We start from the raw sequence: 17,710 nt of genomic DNA, 5'->3' as shown, positions 1-17,710 counted from the left end.
AAGGCAAATATCGGATATTAGGTTAATTTTTCCCTTTGTATAAGTAAATTAAATTGACACCCATGTTTGCCTAGTACTAGTTGAAAGAAAATTCGTATTTGTATAAATAAAAAAAACTTGGTTCACGGATTTAGGCCTGTGGCTCGTCTAAAACATGCATTATTCTTTATCAATATTCATTTGAGCCGGTTTAAAGACCAAAATATTCTTATTGAATAGCTAACTATTTCCTATAAAATAAAATACAGTATGTTAATGCAACCTTTAGCCTGTGAATGTGTATAGCTACGTATAACTAGGAATCAAATTTTAAATTTACTTTAATGGTTTTGAAGCAAAATTATTTATCTTAATGCCACTTTAATTAGAGTAATTTACGTTGACAGCTATTTAGGGCTATAAGCCCATCTTCGGAACGGTCGACTATTATAATCAAAACCGATGTTAACATAAACGACTCAATTACAGTATAATTAACAAAAATACCGTTGTTTCATACCCATTATAATGGAGTTCTACCACGTAAACGCAAGAGCATTTAATATTTTTTTTTACTTTATAAATAAACGTTGACGCTTGCTTTAGTATATAATTTCTTTGTACGATGTACTTGATTGTTTTAAGAGTTTTCACAAGCGTTTCTTAATGCTATCTCTATATACTAGGATTGATAGTCGTTTAACAACCCAAAGTTCAGTGATTGTCCAAACGTATCGCTAAGCATTTGGCCTCTATAATAGAGAATAATTCTAGTAAATATAATTATTAAATTTCATGACATTGGTACACAAATAGAAAACCAGGGAACTCAGAAATAATGCGAACTAAAATACTTAACTGGTATGGAGAAGCAAGCAACCGATCTTGAGTGCGGAAGAATACGGGATAAGCTTAAACACGTATCAAGAATATACGCTCTTATTATTAAGTATACGCGATAACTGCTCTCGGTACTGTATGTACTGTATTGGGATATAGCCTATCGAAATTATATTTATTAGTATGTTCTGTGTAGAAAATCGAATCGGTATTTTACTTACTTACGGTAAAATACTTCTTATATGAAACTCAATAGCTAATTTAGGATATATTATTAAATGTAGTTAAATAGTTAATAATATAAACGATCAATGTTTTCCATACTGTGGTAAGCGGTACGTGAAAGATTTGAAGATTTGGAGAGGAACGGAGAGGAAGTACGCTGTTGAACATTTTGTAGATAAACATAGTTGGCTTATCACTAATTCGCGGAATGTTACCTATATTTTAATTAGTATTATTTTAGTTTACCTACTACCTACGATATTATGTGTATTAAATACTACGTACATTACAAGGGTTCCGAACCGGTCGATCGCGAAGCAAAATTTGGTCGATGCCAAGTATGATTGTGAATTTTGAATTACAGTTGATCGAATTGCAAAATGATGTTAGATTGATACAATTGAAATATTCTTATTTATCGAAAGTAATTTATTCTAAAAATTACGTATACATACGTTAATATATAAAATGTAATAAGCTCAAATATCGAACACGTTAATTGACGGCTTATTACCTTGATAACTGTTAACGTTTTGCAACGAATAAGCCGAATTATTTAAAGATTGCCAAATGATACAAAACGTCAAATTTCTCACTAATTTTACACATTAATAAAATATTTATTTAAAATAATGAAAACTTTATGAAATATTTAACGATATTTTCCCTTTTAAAATGAATATTTTGACTAACAACAAACATCCTTATTAGAAGTCGATCGCCATGAAAATTCAAATAAAAAGTAGCTGGTAAACTCAGGTGGATATCCTTGAAGTACAACATTCCACCTATATTTTTGCATTAATATAATATTTACTATGTGTTCTCGTATACATCTGAATCTGGAAGGTAAAAAATTGATTGCAATATTTAAAAAAGCTAAATATCTTGAATCTGATTATCAAAAGAAAATTGTCAATAATTGACTATTAGAAATATTAAAAAATATATACTATGTAATTCATCGTCAAATTTATGCTATAGCAATAAACATTTGCGTTCCGAAAGTGGTGTATTAATTGTACTGATATGATGTGTGTTTAAGTATCTCTGTAATAGATCTGTAAGGTAAATACTCTACAACCATGACTTAGCATAACCTACTTAATTATTTAGTCATAATGTAAATTCAATTAATTAATTACGAAAGAAAACATATGAAATACTTATGTATACATACCTGACTATAGGTTTAAACATGCATTGTATTGTCATTGCAAAATAATAACAAGCAAATAAATATATATAATTAGTATTAATAAATAAATAGTCAATAAATAATGCAATCATAGGCACTCAAAACACACTATCTTACGAGCATTTCATAGAAGCACATCTGACGTCACTTTGTTACTAATACCTATAAATTTGCATCGCCATTATTCTTACTACTTGCCATAGTATTTATTATCTATAAAATTTGATTCGCTGTCGTAATCATAGTAAATTTTACATTGTTATAATATTTGTATTTTTTAATTGGGGAATAAACTGGGTATTTTTACTTAATCACACGCATCCTATCTGAGTCTTATCATTACAACCTTGCTTACCCTCATCCTTATTCACATCCTCATAGATCATTAAACAAATGCTTTTTATAGATATTATAAGATTTTAAATTTATTTGTGTCCAAAAGTGGGTATAAATGAAATTGTTGACTTGACTTTCACACTTTTTCTATATAACAGATAAATGTTTCTATATTTCATATTAATTATACTGAAAATATCATTTCTTGTACATTCGAAACTGTTATTTGTTTTGCATTATCAACAAAATAATATATATAATAATAAATTATATAACTGGTTGGTATAATAATATTGATAATTGTGTCTTGCGTTATAACGTTATCAAAGTGAGCTAATTTATTGTCAAAGTTAAAGTCATAACGAGAACTTTAGGCTGTTATAAATTTATTCATTTAAAATTAACACTGAATGAGAGTGGTTAGCGTAATATAATTTCGATGACATAACTTCGCGATAATATTTACTAAAACAACCTCTGGAATTTATTTACATTCCTTTAAATTTCAATAAATATTATACTTTCAATCATGTAATAACTAATTATAATTACAAAACAATTTCTCACCATTATAATATAATATTGTAATTAGGTAATTATTTTGTTATGTGACGTTCAGCTTCGTTCCAACCGAGGCCATATTTTCAAGCATTTTAAAAATTTGCAGCGTCATGTCGATTAAAGGGTAGACTCATGATTTATAACTTAGGATATAGAATTTAGTTACCTTATAGACTTGACCACTAGTTAGAACTATGTTAGAACCAACGAAGATTGAAAGGGTAGTATTGTGTACTACGTGTATTATGTAATAATTATTAATAAAATAAATAGTTTAAATAATTATTACCAATATAATACTAATTAACTGATTCTAGAGGTATAGATTTAATCTATATTAATATCAAAAATTATAAAAAAATATTTATTATTATTTTCGCTTTTTTTAATATAAAAAATAAAGATTTATTTGCATATAAGTACATGGATATCTTTTAATCTAAGATAAACATAATAAAACTTAATTATTTAACAAAAGTCACAATATAATTTTTCTCAAATAATGATGGTGATAAAATAATTTCGTGAATGTTAATCTTAAATTCTGATTACTAAAAACGTTGACCTATTCTATAGTAACGTTTATAGTATATATTTTTAGTTACTCGTGTTTTCCATTTTGACATCTTTAGGCGCTATGTACCCATGGTAAATAACTATCTACATATGGTAAAAAATGAGTTAATTACTGTTTATATAACAAAGAAACTTATTAAAAATTACAGTAATCTATGCAACATAGAGCTTAAAAGTGACTAAAGACAAACCACAGTTCATCAAAAACGATTGCTGTGGATTAGTTCAAAGGTCAACCATCTGGCGACATTATTTTTATTTTTTATTTTATCAAATAGTATTTTCAGATATTCTAAGCATAATAAATTTGTAAATTCGTGAATTTTAAAAAAGCTTTATTTGAATACCCTTAGGCAAACGATTCTTTGATAAGTACTGATACTATTGAATAAATTAGTGTCAAATGCCGATAAAAATAATAATATTATAAGGTTTCACACAATATGTTTTTCAAATATGTCAACGAGAAGAAACCTCTACGACGTAGAGTCTACGTGATCCTATATCATGTGGAATATCACTTGACATCATGTTTTAAAGTGAAAACCACTCAACCAATACTTTTACAAACCTCGCCATACTTATCGAAAGCGCAAAAAGAGCTTTGGGAATTGCGTTGTCAAAGCACTTACTCTGTACAATCACAAGCCCTTCTTCTATTTTACAATGTTGAGTCTCCGTGAATGCAATTTTCTGTTTCAGCAGATATGTATCATACTACGTGGTCAATTTATTTAGTACGTACGTACCGATTTCATATACATGACAGACAGAAATAAAAAAAACAGAACAAAAATGGACTGAGTTAATTTTTTTTAAATCAACTCTATAGACAATGGTTGGATCTGGGCGCACATCGCTATATCCTCATCTCATCTTCACACTCCACCGCTACTATATTCGTTATTCAATTGTATTATTATAAGTTAGATGATCCGTTCCATCCAACAACTGTTTGAACCGACTTGAGCACCTCTTCCTTTTCTGTACACATTTTACAATATTCCCAGAAAACTTGGTTTTCATCCTATATAATTTTCTCCGCCACATAAACATGTACAATTGGTAACAAAACCAAGTTTATAGAGCTTGCCAGCAAAACCACCATGTCCAGTCAAGAACTGACTGTTTTAATAATTGTCTGGAGTCAAAGCGAATACATTGATTTGTCATTTTATATTTTGAAAAAATATATAATATGACGTGTGCCTGCCTTTGGTGGAGGCATTCCATTTTTTCTGTCAGAAAAAACGCTGCATCCAGCTTCCACATTAATCATTCCACAATGGCACTATGGGCAATTTCACATGTGTATTGATATCACTTACTGGACTGTTTGTTTCAATGAAGGCCATTAATACCAATACCACTGAAAATTGATTTTTTCCATACACATGGTGCCAATGTAGAATGATTTACCTATATACTGGAATTATTCTACAGTAATACTATGGGTACAACAAAAGCAATTTTATTGGTTTTTTTTGCTAACATTGAAACAGGAATTGTAGCAAACAATACCAATACAACTGCGAATTACTTTTGTCGTAGCCATAAAAGCGCTGTAAAGTCTAACAGAGTATACTGGAATCATTTAATTATTCCTTCTTTCTACTTGTCAGTTCAAGTCGTTACATACGTGTATTTTGTATATTTTTGCGCATTTCATTAGGTGAGGTACCCAGATATCCACCGTTTAGTTTTCCACCTGATTTTCCCAAGCACAGTTCAGGCGCCCAATTTTCACAAACCTCATTATACTTATTCAAATAAAAATAAATAATAAATTGAAAATATTATTTTAAATAAATTCATTAATAATAATTAAATCATTAACAATGACTGACTTTATGGCAAGATAATAAATACTATTTTATTATTCGTATTATAACCTTTCTCCACTAAACCAGTATTTTCAGGATATAATCAACCTAAAAGTTTTCATTGTATTTTGTTGTGGCATAGGTACATGTATACAAATATACTAGGTGTAATAAACACATATTATAACAATATTGCGTAATATGATTTTAGTTTCGTCCAAGCAGATTTATACGACTTTAGTAGCTTATTAAATTATGTATTTTCATGAATAATTACTATACATTACAGAGACATTTAATATTTTATTCTATTAAATGAAATTTCGTTTAGTATAATATCTATTTTAGCAGTAAATAGTAGTACAATCTATTTTACGTTGTAATACATCAATAAGCTTTCTAAAATACTTGTTATTTGTGGTATTGAATCTCCTTTTGCAAGTAAATTATTATACTTACTTAGTTCATCCTGTCAAGGAATGGGACAACTGGACGCCAGGACAATTGTACGTCGCACTGTCGTAGACATTTATACAGAACGTAGATGATGAATTTTAATCAGTTTCTATCTACTACTTAGTAGTTTTAATTCATTTTACTCAACATAATGTTTTTTATTGCGGATTGAGAATTACCAAGCCTAAGGCTTTATATTAAATAAAAAACTCTTTTTTCGTTGGAATTTAAACATATACACGATTAAATCATTATTTACGTGTGTATGTTTAATTTCTCACCAAATATTAAATCATTATAAAATAATTTAAATATAAATAATAAAAGTAAATATTTTTTTTAAAGTACGTATAAGTACCTAATGTCAATTTATTCTCGAATTGCGTGGCGTCCAGTTGTCCCAGCGCCAAATCGTCCTATACCCACCCTGTCATGCCCCATCATTGAAACATAAAGAAAGCAAACGTTCGAGCCACTTCCCTCGGTCCATCGTCAACTCTCGCGCCTCACGCCATGCCAGACCAGACCGCTGCAGAGTGAAAGGGGGCCGACCACAGTGACGGAATCCACGAAGTTGTGCCACAAGGGTACGGAGTGTCGCACAGTTTGCCCGTCAAGCTGGTGAACAGGTTCAAATACTAAATTATTGTGCCACAACTTTTATTTTTATATTTTTGATAGTGGTGTTACAACCGAGTGAGCTATTGATTCAAAAATTAATTTGTGAATTTTAGTTTAATGACTTTTTTAATTAAAACTAGATACATTTAAATTAAATGTTGATCGGTTAGTTGCGCTGCGTTGTTTAATGATGGATTTTTGTTTACGAAATTGGGGTAGTCTTTAAATTTTTCAGGAAGTAGAGACTCGAAATATCTTTTTAATTATTGATCTTGCCTTTTCATCAATTTTTTTCTGACTGGTTTAATAATTGTCTGGAGTCAAAGCGAATACATTCATTTGTCATTTTATATTTTGAAAAAATATATAATATGACGTGTGCCTGCCTTTGGTGGAGGCATTCCATTTTTTCTGTCAGAAAAAACGCTGCATCCAGTTTCCACATTAATCATTCCACAATGGCACTATGGGCAATTTCACATATGTATTGATATCACTTACTGGACTGTTTGTTTCAATGAAGGCCAGTAATACCAATACCACTGAAAATCGATTTTTTCCATACACATGGTGCCAATGTAGAATGATTTACCTATATACTGGAATTATTCTACAGTAATACTATGGGTACTTCTTCTAAATATTATGTTACCCACAAATATATCAAATTAAGGTATGTACTTACTGCTTTTTTGTGTTTTCATCTAACATAATATTATAATTATGAATTCAATGAGTAGAACGAATTTTATTATTGACTAAAATATATTGATAATATTCATAGGTCTGAAAACTGATTTGGGCTTATTAGAATACTGTTGGCATATATTATCTTATATAAGTAAAACAAAAAAATTAGCAATTGCGTATATTTACTTTTTTACTCACTTATATTAATATTATTATCTATTCATACAAACTATGTCAAATCTGACAAAACTTCACTAATTATATTTTATATATTATGCAGATTGCTATAAAATAAAATATTGTATTGGTTAATATTATAAGGAATACAAAATAACTAACATCATTGAATTATGGTATACTATTCACAGTGGGTTGATGAAGTCATTTAAATTTTATTTTTATGATAGACTGATATAATTGAGATGCTAAAACTATCCGAGAGTTGTAACTTTGAACAATTGAATTTGATCTATTTTAGAACATTTTGTGTATAAATAGGATATTTTTGACACAACAATAGATTTTAGAAGTATAGCTTACCCGTATGAAAGACATTTAAACAAGGCTAAAGTTTGTCTTTATAGCGCTGTAGTTCACGTGAAAAGGTCAGAATATACGTGTATTGAATGGCAAACATAACCCTTCATTAAAAGTTTTGGGTTCAAATCCCAACCGTGAATATATAAAGCCAGTAATTTGAATAAATAATGGCGAGTGTGTGATAAACTCCAAATACCTATCCCCCGTCGATTTTTTCAATTTTCTTTTGTATAACGAGTTATGGTTTTGATTTTATTTTTTCATATAAATATACTTAGGTTAATTTTACGTTAAAGGTATATACTATTATAATGTTGTAAGATTATTCAAATAGTTTTTTTAGGAGAATATTATAATTTGTATTTAACGATAATCACTTTATTGTTCCTTATAAGTATGTAATGAAAAATAAAATATGAATAAAAAATATAGTAAGTACGTACGATTATTTGTCATTTTAGTCAGTCAAATTACATTGAAAATTTGTAAAAAAAAATATTTCATTTAATTTAAAAATATTTATAATGACGTTCCATATATTATACCATACCATATTTTCAATACAATTATTATATTTTATAGATGTGAACTTGTTAGTTTATCGAGGGTTATGAAACAAAATCTTCTGTGTGACATTTTGTTCAAAATATGTTTTTTGCATTATTGAATATATTGGTAGTATCAACACCTACCGACGAAAGCTGAAAATTCTTAAAAATATATTTAACTCCTAAAAACGTAATATACTTACATATCTCGTATCTACGATTCAACTAATAATAACTCGTAAATGTATCATTTTGTTTGCCGCCAGTTACTTATTAGATTCATGTAAGTAATCCTCATACTATTGTTCAACAAGAACTTCTTGTAACTGTGAACTAAGAATCTTCTCCAGTACAGCCAATCGCACTTCCGTTTTCAAATGAGGAACGCGCCAAAATTTCTTTTTACGCTCCCGTGGTATACGGATCTGTCAATTTATTTAATTTGAGCCTTATTATAATCAAAATATTACTAAAACGATCAGGAGTGATGTTAAAAGTATTATTAGTAAACTTTTGGTTTATCACTAAGAATAAAAGGAGTGGCATGATAGCCGATACATTATTTAAATACGCCTCTAGCACGCGTTGCCACCATGACAGACAGGTACGTCACTAGAAGTCTTCTACATGCGACTACTAACAAAGACTTCCTGTCTCCGATATCTTGTTGTCGGACAATACATACATACATTCATTACACGTGACAAAAACATTAATTCAATATATCAAATATAAAACATAGGCGAGTTTTTTCCCTCTCCCGTAAAGTTGTTATTTTTTCACTTACAAGGTATTGTTTCTTAACCCTCGTTATATTATTCATTGAATTTAATTAATATATAACTTCAATCCAACTTTTACAACTTCCTTATGTTAGCGATTCAAATCAAATTATGTTTTAAATTAAATATTATGTATATATTATTTTTTTATTGTGCCACTAATGACAGATGTAGGTATTCGGTAAAATAATATGTCACATTGAATAGTATGAGTAAGTAGGTACTAACGTAAAGTTGTGAGCCTTTTTTGAATATTCATGAGACATTTAATACTCTGCTACTCAAAATTTAAAGCCTTCAAATCTGTTTAGAGACCAAATGTAAGATATATTTTATACAATTGTGTGCTTTGTTCAACACGTATACGCGACATAAACGTGGTAGACTTAATATTGTTTCGCAAATAAGTTATAGCTACACAATTGAATTTTACGTATAGAAATAAATTGAATTGTTTATAGGCAAACAAGCTCAATTCATTGTTTGTAATTTTCTTTACTAATTGTTGGATTATATAACTTCAAAACAATACAATAACAGTAATCTCTATTTTAAACATGATATAAACCATTCATTTATATTCGATTTATTTTTTCATATAAACAAAAAAGTCTCAGAATAGAAAATTGTTCGATATATTTCTGACACAAAGAAATAATATAAAGTGTTTTTTTTATGATGGATACAGGAACATTCGAAAATTCAATATTTTGCAAAAGAATAAATTGGATATGAAAATCCTTGTTTTCGTTCTTTTTATACAAAATTGAAAATACTACGGTTGAAAAATCATGACAATTATTCAATTTCAGTAAATTACATATATTTGAAATATCGAAAGAACTAAGAGAAAATATATTATTTTTGTTGTTTCAGTTAAAATCAATTAAAAATTATATTACTACTACTAATACCATCGGCGGATTATTCAGGGGTAAAGATTTAAATTAGTATTTTCTTTTAATGGCGTTCTAGCCCAAGTAGAGGCAATTGCATCATCAATTTTATCTAATTGAATACTCGGGGTGTCCCTTACATTTCAAGCTGCTTCAAAGCACCCTTCTCACTAAATCGATGCAGCGAAGCTGTGATCTTCCCACCTTCTGTTTTTCACCTGGGTGTTCAATTAAGCTAAATTTTGGAACTTATCTGTTTCGTAAACGGTAAACGTATTCTGCAGAGCCAATTCGCAGTAGTTTAATATGCCTGGAGACCCTGCATGCATAGTACATATTCAATACTGACAGGTCTCCATGGGTTCTCGTTTACCAGATTATACTTTTCTGTGTAAGCTCAATATCTGTTTTAGAGCTTGACTTTTAGAAAAAACCAATATTTTATCCATTTCCATAGAAATTATCCACGCTTTGTAGTCATTTGTGAAATAGTGAAATATATCACTTATATAAAAAAATTCATTATCCCAACGAAATACATGTCATATCATTTAACATTTTATAATATGTGGCGTGTTTTTATAAGTTACTGTGAGGATCGTACGGGTTTCGAGTAGTATTTGTATTAATAGATTATAGATAGATAGATACGAGGAATGTAAGTTAGCCACTTACTCAAGCTATTAAATCCATATTCTGGATTTAAATACACATTGGAAAGAAGACAATATTTAAATTTTTAGACCAACAATTCAAACCCGGGATCTATAACATTATAAGACACGTTACTTCTAGACCATCATGACACACTTTTTTTAAGTTTATAATATATTTATTACTACCAAATAGACGCTGAATTTCTTTTGAAACCTAATAAAACATACTGATAAAAATTTTTGCAGTTAAAACCTTTTGTTTGATTTTTTTTGGATTTATTTTAATGTATTACAACGACATACTATGTATTTTTTATACAGGAGTGTAATATAACATGTACACTTAAAAGGTTACGCTTTATCAAATTCGTTCAAGATTTACCCATTTTTATTGTGAAGTGGATATTTTAATGTCGTTTTAACTTTTGTCGGAATGTTATTCTAGTAGGGGTTGATTTTTTTTATAAAGGATTAAAAGAAAATTTGATGTATCGGCTTGTTTACAATTACAAATACTTTCACAAATTTACTCGACACTTGGAGTGTTCAATATCAATAATGTCAAGAAAAATTTCGTTTGTCGCGAAAAGCTTCGGTCGTTTTACGGGTTTATATTACGGAAAATTCTAATAAATATACATTTTAAGATCCTTCTTCATATGCTGACAAAGGTGAAATATATGGGTTCTTTTCAGCGCTTTGAATCATTTTGCATCAAAAGCAGAAAGTATTTTTTAATAATATTTGTGGTAGGATAATCGATATGGGAAAATATTATTAAATGCAAGCAATATTTATACTCATGGAAATTAAATTTTAAATCGTTAAACATATTCAAAATTTGGAATGGATTATCAAATATGCACTTTAGATAGATTTTTAAAAAGTTGTAAATTGTCTTTAGAACAAAATTATTTTTGAATAGACAATCCAAAACTCCTTTTTCCTACTTACTAATTTCACTTTATGCTCCAGCATCGAAGAAAATCTTTCGATCTGTTCCTTCATGCGAAACCTGCAATGGGTATGTTATTTGTTTAGCACCTCTGCAGAGTCAAAGGGGATGGTTACGGCAAAATAATCTGTGCTGCATACCATGAGAGTACGTAGAATCATTACTCTCTGTAGGAATATAATATGTCCAAGCCTCGTGAAGTGTCTTTAGTGGTCACATACTAAAGATCGTTTCTTTTAAAGTATATTTTCATTATATTTGTTGATGTGTACATAATATATAGAAAATATTTATAATTAAACCTGATTATTTCCAGTATATCTTATGAATATTCGTCACATTTATTGTAAAATAAAATATTTTTCATATTTTTCTTGAGAATTTATAACGCAGTATCATGTTTCCTTCAAAGATCGGTTCTGATTTTCTTATTATTAGCAGCAAGCATGGTTTATGTTAGTTGGACACTCGTGGCACTGTTGATTTGGTTGGTTTATTTAGGGACACTAGCTATCGCTCAACTGAGGAGGGTTCTCAGAAACTGGTCGCTATCAATGGATTCGTTTTCCTGTTTACATATTCATGAAACTTTTAATATTATTTGACTTCAGCACGACATTTTTTTTTTTTTTTTACATACGGTGAACATTACAAATTATAAATTTAAGACGTTCACAACATGACATTTAAAAACTAAGAAATAGGATTATACCGTGTAAAGAAGAAATAAATATATGGAGCACACAAAAACATTATGAAAAGTAAAGTAAAAGGTACAAAAATTATAAATGTAATACAAATTATATATTATAAAGAATGGAAACAAATCGAATAAAAACAACGCCTAACTATTATACTCATCTTCACGTAGGTGGAATACATCAACATCCGAAGCGATTTGCTTGAATAGAGTTATTGCCATCACCAATGGCAGGTTAGTTCTGTACCTTGGGAAAACAAACAGAGAGACATGACAAAATATCTTTAGCGTCTGTCCTTCTCTTGTTTTTACTGCTCAAAAACTATGTTTATCAAAAAAAAATCTATGTTATAAAATATTTATTTTATTAGTAAGCTTATAGTATTAGGTATTATAGGAATTTTAAGAAAAAATGAGAAAATCACGGGAAATTAAATTAGTTTCTCTTTAATGTGAATATTGATTTTGCATCAGTGTACTAACTACATGTTTACTTAAAACTTGTATACCGTGAAAACCAACACCAAATCATGAATCATTTATTACTGACGTATAATTTATAAAAATTCCAAGGCTGCAAACAACTTGCAAATCGGAGCAAATAAAGTATTCATGGTACAAGAAAATGGATTCCCGACAGGAAATTATTTCAGGCCATACGTCTTTGAGCAGCTCATTCGACCCCGACAACCAAATCGGTTTTTTTTCTCTTTACCGGGTTCCCGATATTTTCATCCCACTTCTTATATACATTAACGAGCCGAAAAACGTTTGGCATATTAGGTTTTTTCCTGAGGCACTCGAGTATTTGACGCTCGCATAAATTCGTAGATAAAAAAGTACCGTGCTTTAGGCCTATTAAATTTTCTTGCAATCATAATATGAACCGATAAAAAATAGTGGCTGAGTACATACTCAGCAATATTTTCGGGCACATGCTTATAGCTTTCTTTTGTAGTTACCTGAGTTTTAACATCCATTATCTATATCAGATGCTCTAATGACATGAATCAACAAAAATAGTGTGCTCATAATTATAATTAAACCAAAAGGCAGCATCAGTTGCATGTTTTTGTTGTTATAAATATTTTTTTAGGTGTCATATCAATCAACAAAATATTAACGAGTATTATCATATTAATATTTTGCATAATATAATATAATATAATGGCACTTTGTATTATCTTCTTGATTAACTCTGAAACCGAAAGATATTTTAATTGTCATGCAAACTACTTCTTTTCAATATAGTCTTCATTGTTGTCATAAATGAGGATTGTGACCCAGATGATTTTGCCATCAGGCAGTCTCTCTAAAATATTTTACGTTATCTAAAAACATAGATTTTTCATGTTGTCTTTATTGACTATAATATAACTAAAGAAATGAAGAGTTTAGTACAAAGTGAGAGAAATTTGTATTTAATTTAGACCTCGCTGATAATGTATAAGATTTAATTTCAGTAGACCATTCACTTACTTAATGGAACTATTTTTATACGTTATAGTAATATCCATATTAAATAATATTGCCCGCATTTTAAATATATAAAAAAACTTTTTTATTCAACCTGAAAAACTTAATCAGTTTATCTCTCAGGTCTGGAATAATTATTATCGCTCGTTATCCCGGAAACATCATAAGTATATACGTATATATAGTAAGGCATATACTAAGTGCCTAGGTAAAGTGAAAAACCTATAATGTAAACCATGCACATGTTACATTGCATTATCATTCATTATGTCCATTGCTTTGACGACCCCCCACGGCATTCATTTTACGTTCTAAGCCGCATGCTAAATGAAGTTTCAAATGACATGAATCAGTTTACAATATATTTAAGCATTACAAATTATAACCATAATAATGATGTGACGGTAATATTTGGTTGGTTCAGAATAAATATTAATAGTCCAGATTTTGAATAAAAAAAAGCTTTCGTAATTATTATGTTTTGTCAAAAATTTCTACAATCTGTCTCGAATACTCACGTTTTTTGCAACATAGAAAGATACTTTTTAACTATATACCTACCTACCATATTATGTACATTTACAATTATTACAATTACATCTTTCGAATAGTTTGTTTGTGTATTACTTTATCAGAATTGGACAAAAATAATGAACTGTTCACAATAGAATGAAGTTTTTATAAGCAGACTATGCTACGAGTACACACATGTCATGTGTGTTTATGAGGACTTTAGTTTTTCCACGGTATATATAATATTATAATATGACTAACATGAAAACCAGTCGCACATGGACCAAGACTTTGAAGCCGAATTCAGCTTATTACTTTATGATGGTCACGCTATAAAATCCAAGAAATACAAAGTATGCAGAGTTCCCTTAAATATTACCAATATTGACTGCGCATTTCGTTTACGTGACAAAAATAGTTCATACTTTTATACCTATTGAAAATAACGCATTCTTTAATACGTGTTTTCCATATCGACTGCAAACCAGTTAACTCCACTTTTGACCAAAAATAAGATTTTGATGACATTATGTTATAATGCATGTTTTCTATGCTCACACAGAATTTCAAACTTCTAAACCTATAAATAAATGCATTATCGTCCTTCACACAAAACATCCAACTGCAGATGCCAAATTTCCAATATCGTGAATGGAACAACTCCGCTTTTTCTATAAATTTTCTTTTATACAAGAAAAGAAGCTAAAATATAATATTAATTCATTGTACAGCTTATTTGTAAATAAAAAAAGATATCAACTTTATTTTTGGAATTGTTAAATTCCGCTCGATAGTTAAATTATCTTTTTCTATTTCCTGAACAATTTTCCCAAATGCAGTTGGCTGGTTTGCAGATTAAGCAGTCAGTATATTTCCATAGTCGAGATTTAAACACTTCTACAACCTCATACAGAAAAAAACTCACTTTACTAAGACCCACTATACTTATGTATTTATTTTATAATTATGATTAACATGTAGGTACTATTTAAAAAATTAAACTATTATTTTTTCATTCAATGAATATATCACAAGATTTAATAATGTTATATTGTCATAATATTTTGAGTACCTATTTTTTTTTTCGATAAATTTATTTAAATCCATATTTCAATACAATTCAATACAGTCAAAAAATATTTAAAAAATGTACAAAGAATATTATAATTAGCTTAAAGATCAAATTTAAATAATATACGTACACCGTATAATATTGCAATTTTCCAGAATCCGTTATATTATATATGTAGATGTACTCAATCCATTTATGTACTCTTACTTACACATGTTTCAATAATCAAATACAAAGGTGAATCTACTTCTCTTTTTAGATGGAAATGATATCAAATATTTCATTTAAAAAAACATGTATTGCGCTGTACCTTAATTGAAAAATCACACAAAACAATCATTATATAATCACACATACTCTCATTCAATAACCATTTGAGATACAATAATATATATATAGCATTTTCATTCCGCTAATCAAAATGTGTTTTGACGACGCTGACTGCGGAGCGAGGCTCGGAAACACGGCCTCATTAAAAATTCACGCTTCAAGCGTCGGCTGAACATTTGGACAAGCAAGGTGGCGCTACAAGCGAGCAGCGAACTGCTGCGGTGCGAGTTAGTCTTAACCGCCTCCCAAAAGGATTAACTCGCAAAAACACATACATAAATTACATTCTCTAAGGGCATTCTAAGTTAAAAGTAAGTGCTGCATTTTCCTTCAAATTTTTCTACAGTGCGTTGCAAACATTGTGGTTTAAAAATATCATATTATTACTCATAATTAACATATTAAAATCATTAAAATCGTGAATGTTTTTAATATAAGTAACATAACGTCGATCAGATGTGACAAAACTATAATTCTATGAGACAAAAAAATGTTTGATAATAATTAAGTACCTACTAATAAAATACCCACGATAGCCGAGTAGCTTAGGCGTTGGCCTATAAAGTAGTGCTTCCCAGGTTCAAATCCTGGGTCTGGAAAATACACATATTGTTTTTCAATTGTGTTTAAGTCAGAGTATGGACCTAATAAGTTGAGCAAGTGGCTAACACCCATTTCTCATAAAAAATAAAAAATATCTGTTAATACACGCCTCCATTCCGTGATCTTATTAGGATCGGACATGGTCAAAAAAAGACAATTATTTTCCTCTATCATTTGCCTTCAGTCAAGTTTTTCCAGCAGTTCCCTGGAGGGACTGGAGTTTTGGATACCCAAGTTCTTAAAATCCAACGACAATACACGTTCTTCTTGACTCGTTCAGCATGTGTGCATGGCCCAACCATCGAAAGAGCGTAAAAATTTTATTGTATTTCCGTATCCACTCTGGCAGTATTTCATTGATGGGTCTGAAAACACCGCCCAACATGCTCCGCTCGTATGAGTCGAGTACTGTTTTCATATTTGTGGTCATGCACCCGTTTTCCGATGAAAACATTATAACTGCTATTATCAGTGATTTGTAGAAGATGCACTTTAAGTGTTTAATTAATTCATTGGATTTATTACGTTATTAAAATGAAACATGATACATCAGGGCTGTATATAACTAATTAATTTTCAATTTTGATGGTAAATAGAATATGTGTGGTTTCGTTTCACTAAGCGGTCTAGACAAAATCATCACATCGAAGGTTTTGAAACTCTAACGACGATGAGTAAATATCATAAACTGAAGATATTACGTTATTAAATTATTGTCTACGGTAAATTATTAATAGGATAACGTCTTATTGTTTATTTTAAAACGAAGGCTTCAAACTGCCACTCAATTATATTTAAAACTGTTAATTTAATCTTCGATGGTATAGCGGGATTGTTTGCGTGACCTTATATTTTACTTATATTATCGTATCTCTATTCGATACATAACAAATTTATATTTTATAAATCAAACATTTCCATGCATCTATTCTTCAATGTCAATTATTCATGTTATCTCAAATAAACTTATTTTGAAAACACCTCACATAATATCGTCACTGTTCTGGCAGAAGACACTAATTCGAAAAAATGACTAGTTATACCAAAATGTTCCTTATTTCAAACTTTATCGTCTGGAAACCTTCTTAATAAATAAACAGTCTTTATTTTAAAGTCATCCTTTTTACGATTACTTAATAAACTCACATGATACACCATTTCAAATATTTTAACAACTTCAAAGTCAAATTACTCAAAACTAGTATTCTCCAGTTAGTGTGTTCTGCCAGAACAGAGACGATATATACCTACTAGAACAAATTTAACTCGTACCTAGTTTTTAAATGAAATTATTATCAAATTACGTTAATGTTGTGTTTTAAATCAAGCTTATT

This window comes from Rhyacophila brunnea, unplaced genomic scaffold, assembly GCF_057557595.1.
Source record: "Rhyacophila brunnea isolate RB1 unplaced genomic scaffold, BYU_Rbru_1.0 scaffold_3, whole genome shotgun sequence".
NCBI classification, from domain to species: domain Eukaryota; kingdom Metazoa; phylum Arthropoda; class Insecta; order Trichoptera; family Rhyacophilidae; genus Rhyacophila; species Rhyacophila brunnea.
This window is presented reverse-complemented; position numbering follows the sequence as displayed.